At 42.2% G+C, this 17,454-nt stretch overlaps 1 protein-coding gene across 5 annotated transcripts in view; it reads left to right on the forward strand.

Moving 5' to 3' along the window:
- Positions 1 to 17,454, forward strand: part of FBXL7 (F-box and leucine rich repeat protein 7) — a 419,768-nt gene that overhangs the window by 288,079 nt on the left and 114,235 nt on the right. The window contains exon 2 of one of the 5 annotated variants that reach the window (XM_067730411.1): positions 16,471 to 16,695. The exons of the other annotated variants lie outside the window; for them this stretch is intronic. The gene's annotated coding sequence lies outside the window, so the exon portion shown is untranslated. The remainder of the gene's footprint in view (positions 1 to 16,470; positions 16,696 to 17,454) is intronic. 5 annotated transcript variants of the gene reach the window in all.

Here is a 17,454-nt window from a genome sequence, read left to right on the forward strand (position 1 = left end):
AAAAATTTAAAAGTTGTTCAAAAAATAAAATACAGTCATGGTACACCACAATCATGTTTATGAATGGTCTTTCCATACCACTGAATACTGATTTAACCAAAAAGTATGACATAACTACATTGGGAGGATAGGGAAAGGAGAAGTGTGTGTGTGTGTGTGTGTGTGTGTGTGTGTGTGTGTGTAGAGTGTTGTGTAAAAGAATTCAGTAATAGGGAGCCAATATAAGTGTCCACAATTGAGAAATAGAGAAGTGCTTTGTGAACGTGTTCTTTAAAGTGAATCACAGGAGATTCACTTAAGAGAGTTTTAAGTGACTGCCTAAGGGGAGAAAATTTTAAATATATAAGTATATTTTTAAACTATATATATATTTTTTGATTTTTAAAAATAAAATTTTTAAAATGTAAATGAGAAACCAGGAAGTGGAGACCATATATGTAGACATCTCCTGACAAGTGTTTCTGAAAAGGAGAACATAAAGATGGGGCAGATGCTAAAGACATCTGAAGAGTTGAGGGATGACCTTTTCTTTAAGGGGAAAGATTGGAGTGTGCATTTCTTTTTTTGTTGTTTGTTTTTGTTTTTGCGGTACGCGGGCCTCTCACTGTTGTGGCCTCTCCCGTTGCGGAGCACAGGCTCCGGACGCGCAGGCTCAGCGGCCATGGCTCACGGGCCCAGCCGCTCCGCGGCATGTGGGATCTTCCCGGACCGGGGCACAAACCCGTGTCCCCTGCATCGGCAGGCGGACTCTCAACCACTGCGCCACCAGGGAAGCCCTGGAGTGTGCATTTCTTGTTGATAGGATTGAAGAGTAGGAATGGAGTGATTGATAACACGGGAGAAACAAAGAAAGATCAAAGAAGTATAACTCAGACCTACAGCCAAAATGAAGACATTTGCCTATGAAAAGATAAGGGATGTTTCCTCCATTCTAAGACAGAGGTTGGGGATGTGGCCAAGGGTTGGGAGATATTTGAGAAAAAAAGGTTACTTAAAGCAGAAAAGTGAATTTAGGAAGGAAATGTAGTAGGGTTACCAGGCAATACTGAGACTTTATTTGACATTTGCAGTCATAAATTTAAAGTGAAACCAAACAGCTGTATGATATTCCTCAGCAACATATATCAGCTAATGTGCAGGCAGAGAGAGGGTGGAAAGTTAGAGCAATTAGAGTTGGGATTTTGACAGGGGATTACAACAGCAGCACAGAGAAGCAAGAGAGTGACAGTTTTTACATGAGTGTGACAATGGTGGTGGTCAAGGAATCCAGGCTGGGCAAAGGAGGAAGTGAAAGCAAAAGATGGCTGAGGAATAGTGAGGAATAGTGGTAGGGTTAGTAAATTCGAGGGTCAGTAAGGATGAGAAATTGGAGTCATGGACTGTCATCATTTCCAGTAAGTGAGCTGGAAGGTTATGAGGGGCGGTAGAGAGCTACGAGGTGACAGAGCTCCCAGAGATGAGCAGGTCCTGATTATGATGTTGGGAGTAGGTGACTAAGGTGGCTGCAAGAAGAGGCCATTGGAGGAGAGGTCAAGGAACTGAAAAGGCAGGATCCTGGATGCTGAAGTGTCCAAGAACGATCATTGTGAGTCACCCAAGAATGAGATAAGCAACATGAAAGCAGTGAGGTCCAAGGGTGGTGTGACTGGTTGGTACGAGTCTCAGAGGGGCATGACATTGTGAGAACAAGAATGATAACTGGTTGAAAGGAGCAGCAAGGAGAATAGGAGGGTACCTACCCCAGCTCTAAGCCCTGAGGTTCAGGGGATACTGGAGAAAAGACATCATTCACTGGACAGAGATGCAGAGGAAGGAGTCGTCCGAGGATCAGTTAACATACAGAGGTGTAGGGAGCATTCAGAGTAGTTAAGGAGGTAAGTTAGGAAGTTAAGGATGTGTGCTGGATTTTTTTTTTCCTTCGGTACGCGGGCCTCTCATTGCTGTGGCCTCTCCCGTTGCGGAGCACAGGCTCCGGACGCGCAGGCTCAGCGGCCATGTGGGATCTTCCAGGACCGGGACACGAACCTGTGTCCCCTGCATTGGCAGGCGGACTCTCAACCGCTGCACCACCAGGGAAGCCCTGTGCTGGATTATTGATTGAGAGCACCAGCAGTCACAATGGGAAGGCTTAGCCAGGAAAAGAAGAGTGAAGTTTGGGGTCATGTGAGCGGAGGTATGTGAATGGGAATGAGAGTTATCAGATTTCACAGGAAGCTTGAACTTTGGACAGCGGCGAAGGTAAACAGGGATGTGGGCCACAGTAAATCAGTTTGGAGAGTTTCTTCTCAGCAAGTGGGCGCTCGGTTCTAGCATGGTGACCCAAACTCTTAGCTTGGTAGCACAGTAGTGACTGTCCCTCCCACAGCCTACGTTGTTACAGCAGTTCTGGGTGGCTGAATTCGCCACCTCCCATAATCGTCATTGTCATTGCTTTGGGGAAGCTTCCTTTAAAGAATGTAACGGTGTGATGCTATGTGGACATGAGAGGAAGAACCGAGAGTGGCAGTCGTGACTTTGTTACCACTCCCCCTGGTAACCTGGGCAAATCATGTAACTTCTGTGAGTCTCAGATTCCCTGTTAAAGAAGAAAATGAGTTTAGCCCCTCCTCAGGCTAAACTTTTGTGATTATAGCATGAAATATATTAAGATATGTTTGTAGCAGTTTATTTTTTTTAAATATTTATGTATTTAGTTGGCTGCACTGGGTCTTAGTTGCGGCATGCGGGATCTTTAGTTGCAGCCTGTCGGATCTAGTTCCCTGACCAGGGATCGAACCTGGGCCCCCTACCTTGGGAGCGTAGAGTCTTAACCGCCGGACCGCCAGGGAAGTCCCTGTAGCACTTCAAAATTAAAGATTTGGGCCCATATCATCAAACGGAAATGCTCAAGGATATTAGACTTAGAAAGAAGCACCCTTGGTGGGCTACCATGTTTAACATACGTACTCTGCTGCCGTTTGTGACTGAGAGATTGACAGGATATATAAGACTATATATTCACATATATATGTGTATGATACATGCGTGTGTGTGTCATCACTGTAATTTTGTTTTTGTTTTTTTATATTCCTTTTCGTTTCTTCTTTCATTCATCTGAGGGTGGGTGTACCTATTTCCATGTCTGCAACACAGCCTTGGATGTGATGAAGGAAGCTTCTGTCTCACCAGCACGAGATTTATGCAATTACCGGCATTTCAGAAAAACAGCTTATAATTATGAGGTTAAAAAGAATCACTGCTTGGACTTCTGAACCTCCCATCCCCACGTGTACATAGACATTTGGGCGCTCTGCACTGCTGTCACCAGAACACCATGGGAAGAAGGGGTAGAGGCCAGCTGTGGAGTCTTCTTCTGCAGCAGAGGTGAATTCCACCACGGTCCTCATTTACACATACAGCACACACACAGCCCACTATAAACATCTCAGAGTGCGAGGCAGGCTCCCTGGTCACCTTTGCATCCAGTTGGTTATAAACTTAGACAGGTTACTTTGAAGTGTGTCATACACAGAGGAAGAGAAGTGGTAGATGGGAATGGTGAAGGTGACTTCATGCCTCTAGGAGTCTAAGCCAGTCACCGCTTCCCTACCCCAATTCAAGGAAAACAAATGAGCCTCATACATGGACTCTAGAGCCCTCCTAATATTAAAAGTCACATGACTGATGGAAAGAAGATGAAGAGCAGTGTGGAATACCACGTTGGAAGCAGATGAACTAGCAGCTTGTTGTATTATCATGTCAAAGAGCACACTGTCCCACTGATAATTCTTGGGCAAAGTAGATTCAGGACATTTTCAATTAAACCTTTTTAAGTGGCATTGCAGTTCAGCTGCATCTGGTATATATCGTGGCCTGTTTGCTCCAACTTTGCAACAGTGCGAAGTCCCCAACTTTGGGTGTGGTAGCATGTGGCTCTGGGTGGCATCTGTAAAGCAATGACACTTCTGTGTTTTTACAGTAAACAGAAAATACTTGATAAAAACAATATTCAATATTGGAATGACTCCATTTATCTAACTAATTGGGCTAGACTGTCTTCATGAAATGAGTCCTGGAACAGAAAAAAGCAACACGCAGAAATAGCTTCTGTTGTGTCCTGATTTTCTAAAACTTGTCTTCTCCTAGTGCAAGTGCTACTAAATAAAGTCCTCACAAGTTCTAGACTTTTCCATAGGTGAATTCTCACAGGAGAATTCTCAATAACTATAGCAATACTGAAATTAATGGTATATAGTACTAGAGGGTTTTGGGGTTTCTTGTTTCCTCTCTCTCCTTCTCTTCCTTACCTTTAGAATAAAACAGAGGTGTAATATTATAGAATTCGCCATGACTGGACAACCAGTAAGTAGAACTGGAATTCAGAGTAGGTCTATCACTGCCTAGGTTTCACTTACAAAGTTTTTAAGTATAATTGTTGGTTATATTTTTTGATATTTCCTATTTTCTTAAATTGCCCTCTGTTTCCTGTCAGATTATTATGTTCTTTAAATGTCCTCACAGTATTCAAAACTCTGTCAGTGCATAATATATAGACAGTGACGACTCCCACTGTCTCTTTCGCACTGGGAGGGTCATTCAATGTCTAATAACGTCAGCTGGCAGACATGTAACCTTACACCAGAATGGAATTTGTGGCTTGGCAGGAGTTTAATATGTTTGGTAAAAAGTGAATTAGGATAGTTTGTAGATTCAAAAGTTTAATTTGATTCAGTTTAATCAAACAATTGATAACTAAATGCATATTACGCATAAAGAACTTATAGGTACAAGTGGATGCGAAGTATAGTGGTAGCCCCCCAAAAGGTACATCCATGTGCTAACCACCGGATCCTATAAAGATGACCTTATTTGGAAAAAGGATTGTGGCAAATGTGATTAAGGAAAGAATCTGAAGATGAGATCATCCTGGATTATTTGGGTGGGCCGTCAACCCAATGATATCTATCCTTATAAAAAACCCACAGAGGAGAAAGATACAGAGCAGAAGTCCGTGTGAAAGTGGAGGCAGAGACTGGAGTGATGCGGCCACAAGCCACGGAACACCTGGAGCCACCAGGAACTGGAAGGGGCAGGAGGATTCTCCCCTAGAGCTTTCCAACAGCGTGCAGCCCTGCCGACCCCCTGATTTCAGACTTCTGGTCTCTAGAACTGTGAGAGAATACATTTCTGTTGTTTTAAGGCACGAAGGTTGTGGTAATTTGTTAGGGCAGCCCTAGAAGGCTAATAAAACAAGCAGAAATCAATCCCCAATGAAGAGTTTATAATATGTAATATATGATACCTGTGCAATGTTAAAGGCATTACAATATAGGAGAGAAGGGAACTTATTTCAAATAAAGACAGCTGGAAAGGCCTTTTGAAAGAGGTGGGCCTCGATCAGGGGACAGGAAATTTCAGGACATAAGCAGAGCTAAGACAGAGGGGGATTCAGAAGATAAAATATCTGAGTAAACGTGGTACCGTAGTTGGGTCCTGAGAAAGGAAATGATGTAGTCCAAACTTCTAATGCCATGAGAATTTGTGTTCAGAAATGCAGAAAGCCTCAATTTGGTCAAACAGAGAGGTCCTTTGTTGCTTGGCTTAGATTATAGAGAAACCTACACGTCCCACCTTCTATCGAAAATTAAATTGACTTTAAAACATAGATTTCTGAAGAAGCATGGTAAAAATAAAAATTAAATTCAGAGAGGAAAGAAATAATTTCAGGGATGTTCTGAAAGCTCTATAATGCCTTGGATGTGCACTTATTGTAGTATTTTAACTTACACTAATTTCTTTTTACACCATTGCTTCATACCCTGTGGCCTATCTGAGTAGGGAGATGCATGCTGTATTAGCTTCCTAGGCTGCTGCAACAAATTACCACAAACTGTGTAGCTTACAACAGTGGGGTGTATCGGCTCACAGCTCTAGAGGCAGAAGTCTGAAATCAAGGTGTCAGCAGGGCCACGCTGCCTCTGAAGGCTCTAGGAGAGAATCCGTCCATGTCTCTTCCAGCCGCAGGAGATCCCTGGCACTCCCTTGGAGTTCCTTGACTATTCGACACATCACTCCAATCTTTGCCTCGCTCTGCACATGGCCGCCTTTGTGCCTCTGAGTTCTCTCCTCTTCTTATAAAGGCCCAGCCTAATCCAGTATTACATCTTAACTAATGACACTTACAAAAGCCCCTATTTCCAAATAAGGTCGCATCCTGAGGTTCTAAGTAGATGTAAATTTTGGGGGGAACATACTTCAACCCAGTACACATCCTATTTACGTTTTAAGCCATAGGGCCTAGTCCAGTGTTGAATGTAAAATTGGTAACCATTAATATTTTGCTGACAAAGGAAGTAGACCTGTAATGTCCATTAATTATGGGAAATTGCGAGAAAATAAAACATAGACTATAAAACAAGAGAAGAGAAGGGGAATTGGAAGGGAGAAGAGAAGCTTTCCAAGTGTTGCCTGGAAGTGTAAATCCAAAATCTGTACAGGGTCTACGAGGTCTCTTAAGATCTGACCCTGGCCTTCCTCCTCCGTGCTGGACCACCCTTCTTCCGGATTCTTCAGGTCCTGTACCCTTCACCCGAAACATCCCTCTCTCCACTCTCCACTCAACTAACTCCTTATCCTTAAATGATGCTTCTTCAAAAAGGTGGCGTCTCCCCAGATCCTCTGTACGACTTGGTATCTTTCCTTTATTGGTAGCTATCAGAGTTTGCAACAATATTTTTAATAATACAATCATTTGTTTAATGTCTCTGTCTCCATCAGACCAGGAGCTCCATGGAGACAAGAGCTTACCTAACACGCTCAAGGAAGTATCCCCAGCATCTCGGGTGTGTTTCAGGTCCTTCTATATGACAGCTCTTCAGATATTGTCAGACTATCACCATGACTACCCTAAGGCTTCTTCCACCTGAGTGGACCACCTATGTCCTTAAGTGAACATACCCTGTCCTTGAAGGCAACCTGATGCTCACCTCTGCCCTGTACCTGCTGAGCACAAAGGAGAAGCACAACAGAGTGATGTTCAAGGCCGTTAGCCACCACTGCCCTGGCAGGTGTGCAGGCTGTCTGTGCTGATTCCGTCACCAGTGAGCGTTGGGATCACAGCCTACCTGGTGCCCTGCTGTGTGTTCTATACAAAAGGGTTGGCTGTGTGGGTCTCTCCCACCCTCTCTGGACCCCAGCATCACCCAGCTCTGTGGCTCCTGCCTCTCTTCGCTTCAGCTTGAAGCCAGCTCCCTGGCTCTGGTTCCGTGGCTCGTGGCCAGCTCTGGGGAAGATGGGAGAGCAGGCAGGGTAGACCAGGGCTGCTATAGGAAGACCATCAGACCAGGCTGTGAATCGTTTCACTGTGCTGATGACTTGCCTCTGAACCTGCCAAAGGGTAGCACCCAAAATAAAATAATGCTTTTGTTGTGCACGCGGCAGGCCTGGGAGTATTCGTGAGGGGCCTTGAACTTGCTCTGATGCTGCATAAGACCCCATTTTCAGCCCTCTAACACTGCTTGTTGCTATTTAGATTACCATTAACTAAAATCTCCAGATCGTCTCCCCACTGAGGCTAAATTACAATTCTCCTTGAACTCGTGAAACTATTTTTTTAATATCAGACTTGATTTTAAAAATTATTCCTACCACATTTCATGTGTGGAAGTCGATTCATCCTTGCATTTAGTGGAGATCACTGTACAGGATTTTTTTTTTAATTAAAATCTGGCTGGTCCATAACAGGAGGAAGCTGGCATCTCTTAAGCAGAAAAGCCCTTCCTCTGAGCAGATTCTGGAATCCGACTACCTAGAGCTCAATGCCACTTTCTCTACACTGGCTGTCTGACACTGAAACTTCTTCAACCTCTTCGACCTGTCTGTGCCTCAGTTTCTCAACTGTAAAATTAGAGACTACTAATATCTACCTCAAAGGGGTACCATGAGCTTTAAATGAGGTAACTCTTGTCAAGAGCTGAAGAGTCGTGGCTGGCGCATTCTTAGTGTTAAGTACATGTTAGCTATTATTCCTGCGTCTATTTATCATTCAAATCACCCACACTGGCATTTTCCTTAGCAAATCATTTTATCAGATGACTGCTAGCCTGGTCTCTGCCCAAATCATTAAGTGCTGAAGAAAACTTCCTGTTACGAAGATTCCTCTTCCCTCTTCCTTATCATGATCAAATTGTGACATGCTTTGAAAGTCTCACAAATACGCTACATCCTTTTGATAACAAGGTAGTGTTTGAGAAACTCCAGTACATCTGATGTTTTGGAGCAGGCTTTCCTAAATGTAATCACTGGTCCCAGAAGAAATAAGAGGCATCAGACTCAGCTCTAAGAGAGGAAAATCAGGAAATAGAGGTACAGCCCCCATTTTCCAAACTGTGATCCATGGACACATGATGTTAATGAGTTTTCTCTGATAATGGTTCTGTGAGGACATCTGTTGGGAAGATTAGATTAAGTAAAATGAAACAGGCTTATGTTAAGGCTCCGGACTCCTTGAAGTCCTTTTAGCCGTGTGGAGTCCATGAGGTCCCAGTGTCCCTCTGGACGGGGTGGTCTGTCCAGTAGACAGAGAGCGGCTGTGTTTGGATTCCTTGCTAGTCCGTAACTAGCCATGTATGTGAGGGTCGGTTATTGCACTTATCTGAGTCTCATTACCCTCAGCTCTAAAATGGGGATAATACCTGCCTTGCAAGTTTATCAGACCGATGACAGATGACTTATGTTAAAATGCTGAGCGCAGTGTCGACCTGTTAGTAGGCTCTCAATAAACAGTCGCTAAACTTAATACTATAACTTGGAATCAGGATTTAAAATAAACCTATGATTGGGTCTAACAAGTTTAGTTCTGTGGTTCTTTGTTTCAAATATTCTGTGGTCTTTATACATTTTCTTCTCTCCATGAATTTCTCTCCAAAACTTGGTTTGGGTAAGTCCAATAAAAACTATTTTATTCTCAAATTAAGACACCTACAAGGGATGTATGCCTAGTCATGTATCTAAATAGTAGACAGTACACATTCCACTAAAGCTTATTTCATGCTTCATGTGCCAGCCAGGGTCCAGAAATGGTGTGTGTAAGTAGAACACTCAAACAAGGCAACTGGAGAGATTTTCCTAGAGAGGACTTTGCAAAGTTGAGGGCAGGGTTAAAAGGGACCTGCAAAAGATGGGTAGTACCCTGGGCTAGCTCTTGGGCCTTGGAGGGCAAAGGCAGACAAACCCCTGGGGGTTTTGCCAGGACTGGGAGAGAACTCTAGGTATGTCTCAAGGAGAAGCTTTTGGTAGAGAAGAAAAGGCTGAGTGGGGAGGACGTTGGATAATGAATGCTATGACCTCTCCCTTCCTTTGCCCTCTCTGTTTTTGCTGGGCTTCCCACTGGTCAATTCCAACTAGGAGCCGGACAGCAGAGGATCCTTGTTGTGTAGATGTAACCCTCAGAAGCCTGGCTCCTGGTCACTGAGGAGGGTACGGAAGGTTCCAGAGTGAATCTGGTGGAGCAAATGAGAACATTGACTCCAAAGAGCGTCCCATGAAAAAACTCCAGTTAGTACCTACTTTGCAAGAACAGTAGGTAATTTTGGTTAATGCCTAAAGAGAGAATCATTTTGTCATCTGGAGCTTTATCAATCGCTAACCATAATATTATAATAATAAGTGGCAAGATCCTACCTGATATATTCATAAAGTTAGGTAAAATAACAGAGAAATGCAATTATAATGCGTATGCTGGCTTAGCTCTCAGGCATTTTATGTTAAAGCAAGCTGTCCTTAACCCCACGAATAAATGATGCTCATAAAGCACCTTGGAGGGGAAGTGGGGGATGAGAGAAAGCAGTAATTATGGCATTTTCACTGTACTTTTTCCATTCAGTTTGATTTAGCGTGTATTCATTCTTCTGCACGTGGATATTCAGTTTTCCCAATGCCGTTTATTGGAGAGACTATCCTTTCCCCACTGAGTATACCTTTACTCTTGTCAAATATTAGTTGATCATACATACAAGGGTTTATTTCTGGACTCTTTATTCTGTTCCATTGGTCTGTGTGTCTGTATTTATGCCAGTACCATACTGTTTTGGTTACTATAGCTGTGTAGTGTAGTTTAAAATCAGGAAGTCTGTTGCCTCTAGCTTTGTGCTTCTTTCTCAGAATTGCTTTGGCTATTAGAGTCTTCAGTATTTCTATATAAATTTTAGGATTGTTTTTTCTATTTCTATGAAAAGTGGAAACAAAACTCCCTCATGCTTATGTCCAATAAAACCTTTACTCACCCAGATGGATAAATCACTAAGTTTATGATGCTATCTTATTCTAGTATATTTGACTTTTAGCAAGGTGGGAGGGAATAAGCATTCCCTTTTAATCTGGAGCATAACATAAATGTATCTATTGGCTAAAAGCAGAGTTGGGTACACAGAGTCCACTTTTATTACAGAATGCCTCTCTATACATTCGTGACAGTCCCACGGAAAGTTTTTAACACTCAGACTGTTTCCAGCATATCTCAAATTGCTCTGTAAATTATTTAATCCAACTACAGCGACATCTCCTGGCCAAGATGAGAGCTAACTGATAAACATCTTCCGAGGTGATAGAAAATGACAAGATCTAAACAAAATAAAAGATTTTTACCAAATGTTTTGTTTTAAAGCCATCAGCAGTTTATATGTTCATATTCTCATTACCCCCATGTTCAGCACCATGAATAACAAACTTGGAAAGCTCAGAACTAATAATATCTCCCTTGACTAAAGATGGGTAAATAAAGCAAGAAAAAGTGCTTTAAAATTGGCAAGCCCTTGTGGGAAATATTGCCAGAGCCCTATAACTGCATAGTGAGGATTTTTGCTCACAGATTCCAGGGCCTTCCCTTATCTTTTGGTGTGAGTAGGGTGACTGGCTTTGTGAATACTCTTTTTTTTTTTTTTTTCCTTAACAATTTTGGGATACAAGGCTAACCAGTGATCACACAATTGTGTGCTGATTTTAGGCTCCTTTATTCCTGCTTTGCAACAAAAAAGCTATTGTTTGCAACCTAATAATATTGTAAGAGGAGAGAGGGGGGGAAAGAAACAAAGGTCCTTCCTCTAGATAGAAATTTGGCTTCAATACAGGCCGGAGAGAGCAAGCAGGGTGCATTTCCTGTGGGAAATACTTTCCAACTTTTTTTTAGCTTCGTTTCTTAGTATGATGCCTTACCATGAATTGCTCTTGAAACTTTAAAAGACATTTTAAGACTGAGGCTGGTGGATAACAGCTTTGCCAGAGGAAGCCTTGTGTTTGATTCTGTGGCACTTCATCTCTCGTTATACCGCATGCCCAGTCTGGTTTGTGTTTGTGTGTTTTGTTTCTCTACAGCCTTCTCTTCCTCCAGGGATCCATCCATCTCCAGTTCAGGGACCGGAGAATCCGTGGCTCTGACAAGAGTGGATAAAAAAACCTCTGAGAAATGATGGGAGTGGGGACTGTGGGTGAAGAGGTGGTAACACAGAATTAGAAAGCCTTTCTTCTTATATGATAATTTGACTAACATTTTTCTAAATATGTAACTGTTTGCAGTTCAGAGGGATATAGTCAAAAGATGATTAAGTTTTTCATACCAGCGTTTTAAATGTGTATCGATTTTGGAAGCCTAAGGTAATTATCAAGATTTGATGCAGTTTGCAAGCCTTAAACTGTATAGAATTCTAATGAAGATGTGCCTAAGAGCCAGACATTAACATTATCATCGCAGTACCTTTTCTGTGGTGGAAACTTTAAAATCCATGCCCTTTTAAGTGTTGCTAATTTGAACAAAACGTACTTTCCTTGAGGACTCAGTCACAAAAATTATCTGCAAACAAATGGTGTGTTTGATCATTAAAATCAGCTCAAGTTTTTGCTCCATGAGTTTTTTCAAGAGATGAATATGGATAACTCCATGGTTCTTTATTTTGAAGGCTAAGTGGAGAGGATGGGTGAATATAATATTTTTATTTTAAGTTAGAAGGAAGTAAGCACACATCTTAATGTTTTTACCTATGCAGAGATCCAAGTAAGCGTGAGCATCTCATTGATTTCAAAGGCACACTCATCAAATTACTACCGTAAGTGTAACAGAGAAGAAAAGAGAGGCACATTTTAAAACTAGAATAACAGCAGGCCCCAAACTATCAAATTTCTTACTCTCAAAAGCTTTTGTCATAATTTATAATCTAATTTTCTAGTTTATGACATTACAGGGTATTTTTCCTATTCAGTGGGCATATTTTCTTACTAAAGTGATATCCCATTTGAAGCCAAGCCATTGTATGGACCCATTGTATCCATTGTAATGTTTCAGTGCCATTAATTCTCTATCCAGAAGATTGCCCAAAGAGTAAGTCAAATCATGAATAAATCTTGAGATGTAATAGGATTCTCAAAATCAACTCTGAAAATCTTTGAATGGTTTTCTGCCATAAAAACCATGTCCAATAGATAGCCAGTGGGGAAGACCAGAGGGGAGGGGAGTCCTCTAACTGTAGGGGTCAGCAAACTATGGCCCACAGGCCAAATCCAGACTGCCAGCTCCTTTTGTAAATAAAGTTTTATTGGAACACAGCAATGCTTATTTGATTACCCATTGCCTACAGCTGCTTTTGTGCTATAAGGCAGAATTGAGTAGTTATAACAAAGGCTGTTCAGCATGCAAAGCATAAAATGTTTAATATCTGTTTCTTTACAGAAAAAAAGTTGCCAACCCCTGCTCTGCTAGCTTGTCTATTTAGAATCTGCACTGATTACTGACCCAAACTTTCAAATCGAAACAAAGAGTTCTAAATAATGACATAATGACACAGGTAGTTGCATGAGAAAAAAAGCATCAGAGCAGTTGGATTTTATACCCTGCTGTGACATCCACTTCTTATATGATTTGCAGATGAGGGAAGCATCCAGAGCTTTTAGCAACTCAGCAGTAAATATTTTTTTCTCCAACTGGCACGATCCAGACTTCACTAGGATTCACTGTGCCAGGCCAGTGAGGATTATGGAATTCCCTCAGCTGCCTGAGGTGCTATCATGTTGCCCAAGTCAATGCCCAAATCAGGCACAGACAAGGTGGCCGAGAAAGGATTTGAGAATGTGCATAATAAGATCAGGAACTCCTCAGTGGGAGACTCAGAGTTACTGCAGAATGATTGTTTTATCCTTACCACCTTTTTTTTTCATGCATATAAGGGATAGTTGAAGAAAGAGCACAACTATCCTAATTAGCATGAAACAGTACACATTTTGGGCTGATTTTTAAAGATTCAGTTATTTGAGGAATCTACACTACAAAGTGGATTTCAAAAAGAGATACAACACAGCTAAGAGATCATCTTGGCTATTCTCATGAGTGTAGCTTTGAAAGGGATTCAGTTAAGCCCTGTAAATTAATCTCCCTGTATGTTTTGTTCTACAAAGGGAGCACAAAATATACAAGACTAGGATGACCAATATAGAAGGCCATCTAGTCCCAAACACTCTTAAGAGTGGAAGTGGCATTAATAATAATTAAGCTGGTCAACAGGTATAATGCAGGACTATCCCATATGAACCTGATGTGTGGTCTCCCATATAAACATAATCATGGTGGCGCCTGTTACTGCCAGTGGTTTCAAAGTGCTTGGCTTCAGGGCTGAGCTGGAACTTTCAGTGCCTGTGTGAGAATTACAAGAAGTCCCTGCTTTCTGTGGCCCGCTAGAGATAGGCTCCCCTTCCTCTGGATAGGTGCAGCCCTCCTCCATAGGGCATAACTAGTTGAGGGGCAGATTAAATCTCAGACCCCCAGCTGAACCCCTGGCCAAATATCTGACAGGGCACAACCATATGTGGCTGTCCTGCTCAACACCGGAGTGGTAATGGTAGTAAAACTAGGTTGATGGCGATGAATCTTGTTCAATACTTGCAGCATTTCAGCCTTGATCTAAAATCAGTACTACCTGAACTGTTACATTTTGGATAGACGGAAAAGATTAGATTGTATTAAAACAAATTAAGACAGATCTTAATAACAGCTTACAATTTAGACAAGAAATGTGTGATGTCTGTGTTTTTAAAAATGTAACTTTAAGCTCCTGAAAGAAATTATATATTCTGAAACTTGGAGTCATCTATATCACAGGAAATACTGGCTTTTAGATTTGCCCAGACCTTTTGGGGCAAAGTACTTTGGACTTTTTCCACTTAATTTTCCAGCCAATTGCTATGGTTCCTCCCCATTTCTCTATTAATACACCCCAGATGACAGAAAAGAGGTAGCAAAGAAAAATGGGAGCTTTGAGATAGAGGAATAAAACAAGATGGACTTCTCATTAAGAGCGTCGGTGCCATTTCATCTAATTCTTCTGACCACAGACCGGTTGGTCTGCTATTGTCTCCGTGTTCCTGACAGAACCTAAGCTTTTTATTTGGAAAGACTGATGACCAAACAAGTCTGCCTTGAAGCACATAGACACCCCCAGGCTTGCCAAGACCCTTCACACTCAGCTGAGTGAAGACTCTCTCTCCTTTGCTCAAGACTGATGGAGCAGCAAATAAAACCCACTTTGGCCCTTTATGTTTTTCTTTTCTGCCAGTTCCCCTTTTTCTTTGGGTTAACTTAATTTCTTCCATTTGTGAACCTGATAGTTTCCCCACATTGTTTTGAGCTTCCTTTAGCACTGATAAATTAACTTTTTTGTAATGATCATTTTGTGAAAAAAGGGAGAATAAGAATTAATATTTGCAGATGTAAAAGAAGTCTTTAGGATTCACTAAAACTAGTAACGGTGGTAACATTAGGAAGAGTTTGCTGAACAGACTGCAGATGGCGTTAGAAGAAGACTTTGTGTATCTTGGATTTTTTTCACTTATGGACTATGCGAATTTATTACCCATCTTTAAAAGCTAAGTTAAAATATTTTTTTAAAATCAAAACAAAAACAAAAGATAGCAGCAACTTGAACAAATCCTTCATCAGCACTCTCCCACAGGAGAATTTTGAAGGTCTAGCAGACGTTCACTCTTCTGAGAGCGTGTGGTTGACACAGTTATGTCAGAGCTCTACATAAATTTGTATCTGTAACTTTGCCTGGCCCATCTTGGGGGAGATGAAATTTCCTGTCTGCAAGTGAGGATTCTGATCTGGATTGAAAATGAAGCGTAATAACGTACCCGCTTTTGTGATACAATGTGGTGCCTTGAGGCAGTCCCTTTGCCAGAGCTTATTGAGGTAATCATACATTTTCCTACTTACTGACAATCGAGTGTAGTTGGGACTCACTCATAAGACAAGCAGTGACCCGAGCTGAGCCCTGGCCGGGCAGCTCTACCTTCACTGTGCCCGGTAGAGCCAGTGTAATTGAGGAGATGGCCATTTACATACACCGCGTCCGTGCACTGTCATGGGTAAAATGTACAGAACAGGAGACGACTAACGGTAGAGTTACATGTGAGGACAGGAGAAGGAGAGACTATCCTCGCCTGAGACAGATCAAGAAAGGGCTGTGCCAGGCTCATTCCCTTTGGAAGTGCAGTAAAAGGTCTTTTAGGCGCCTCCCCATACCCTCTTGGGGAAAAAAATAGGTCACAGCGTTGTGTCTCAAAGGCTGAGGGAAAATGTTCAATGCACAGATTAACATCATATCCTTAGAATGCCTATTCCATTCTCCCTGCAAAACACACTGTCTAGGAGTTCCATTGGTACGTCATGAGGAAGTGGACCAACTCTAACCAGGGCAGAGTGTCTCTTTCCAAATATCACTCCCAGCATTTGAAATCAAGCAGTGTCAAAAAAAGTTACTTTCATTTCGACAAGAAGAGATAAGTCATGTCCTTTCTAGAACAGCGTAAAGAATTTTCTTCACTGTAGATTTTTATCAACAGGTAAAGGATCCCCCACGCCAGGGTTTTGAAATATTCTTTCCTGGCATTAGAAATATTCATTGAGGGGCTTCCCTGGTGGCGCAGTGGTTGGGAGTCCGCCTGCCGATGCAGGGGACGCAGGTTCGTGCCCCGGTCCGGGAAGATCCCACATGCCGCGGAGCGGCTGGGCCCGGGAGCCATGGCCCCTGGGCCTGCGCGTCTGGAGCCTGTGCTCCGCAACGGGAGAGGCCACAACAGTGAGAGGCCCGCGTACAGCAAAAAAAAAAAAAAAGAAATATTCATTGAGAGACGGGCGTGCAGAAGATTCTAAGCCAAAATGGTGAACATAATAACTTCATTCCATACTTGTGCAGGAATCTAGTCTGCCAGCTGATTACTAATACAGTTGATGCATTTGAAGCATTTGTTGAACTTTTTGAGAGAGGTATAGTTATCTTCATTCTATCCATGAAATTCAGAGATGTTAGGGACTTTAAGTTAAAAGGCTTAGTCTGATGGAGTAGTCTTCACCTCAGCAGAAAAAAAGAGAGCAAAGATGACTGAAGGTCACACGCACGTGATTAAGTTCCCCCAATTCCCACCTTCTCCTCCCATTGTACTCATCCACAGGTCCACTTGGATGTACGTCCAGAATCTATCTTGAATCTGAGTACTTCTCACCGTCTCCTCTATGGTAACCACTCCAAAAGGCCTTCATCTCACCCCTTCTTTGGATCTCACCTCCTTTATTCTGACCCCAAACAGTCCACTTTCAACCCAGTAGCCATAGTGATGTTTTAGAAGCATTAATGGCAAGATCACGTCGGTCTCTGCTTAAAACTGAATGCAATTAAGGTAAAATCCATGCTCCTCCACAAGGCAGGGGGATCTGTACGATCTCACCCACTTCTAAGTCCAGATCTATACTCTTAGGTCTGACTGTTACCCTCATTCACTGCCATCCAGTCATTCATCTCTCTCTCCCTTGGTCATGCTAAGCTTGGCCTCCCACACGTGACATTTTGCACTGGTTCTTGCTTTTTCTTGAATGCTTTTACTCCAGAGTTTTACTGGGCTCCCTCCTTGCAGTTTTGGCTTAAACAGCCCCTCAAAGTGGCTTAAATAGCCCCTCAAAGTGGCTTCCTCAGCCCTCCTAGATAAACCAGCACTGCTCTCAGCACTGCCAAGTCATCCTTCACCAAATTACTTTATGTTTTCTTATTAGCAATTACCTATGTCTGCAGTCATATTGTTAATCTGTTGGTGGATTTCATGTCTGTCTGTCACTCCTTGGGAGAAAGTGAGACCCTTGAAGACGCAAACATCATCTGGTTCTTACTGTATCCTCAGAGCTTTGACCTGTATTATAGCCATAGTAGACCTTTGATGAATATCTGTGCACTGGCTGACTTCTAGCAGTTTTATACTCAGACTTAGGAAATTAGCCACTTAAAAATATTTGATCAACATTCTATCGTGAAATATACCACAAGTATAACCTTGATCTCCTAATATCGTAGATACTTATCTGTGTAACAATGGGTTTGAGTCAGATAAAACCAACTGTGGCATTTCCCGTCATCACTTTGTCCTGTTCTTGAATACAACACTATC

This window comes from Pseudorca crassidens, chromosome 3 (genome assembly GCF_039906515.1).
Source record: "Pseudorca crassidens isolate mPseCra1 chromosome 3, mPseCra1.hap1, whole genome shotgun sequence".
NCBI classification, from domain to species: Eukaryota; Metazoa; Chordata; class Mammalia; order Artiodactyla; family Delphinidae; genus Pseudorca; species Pseudorca crassidens.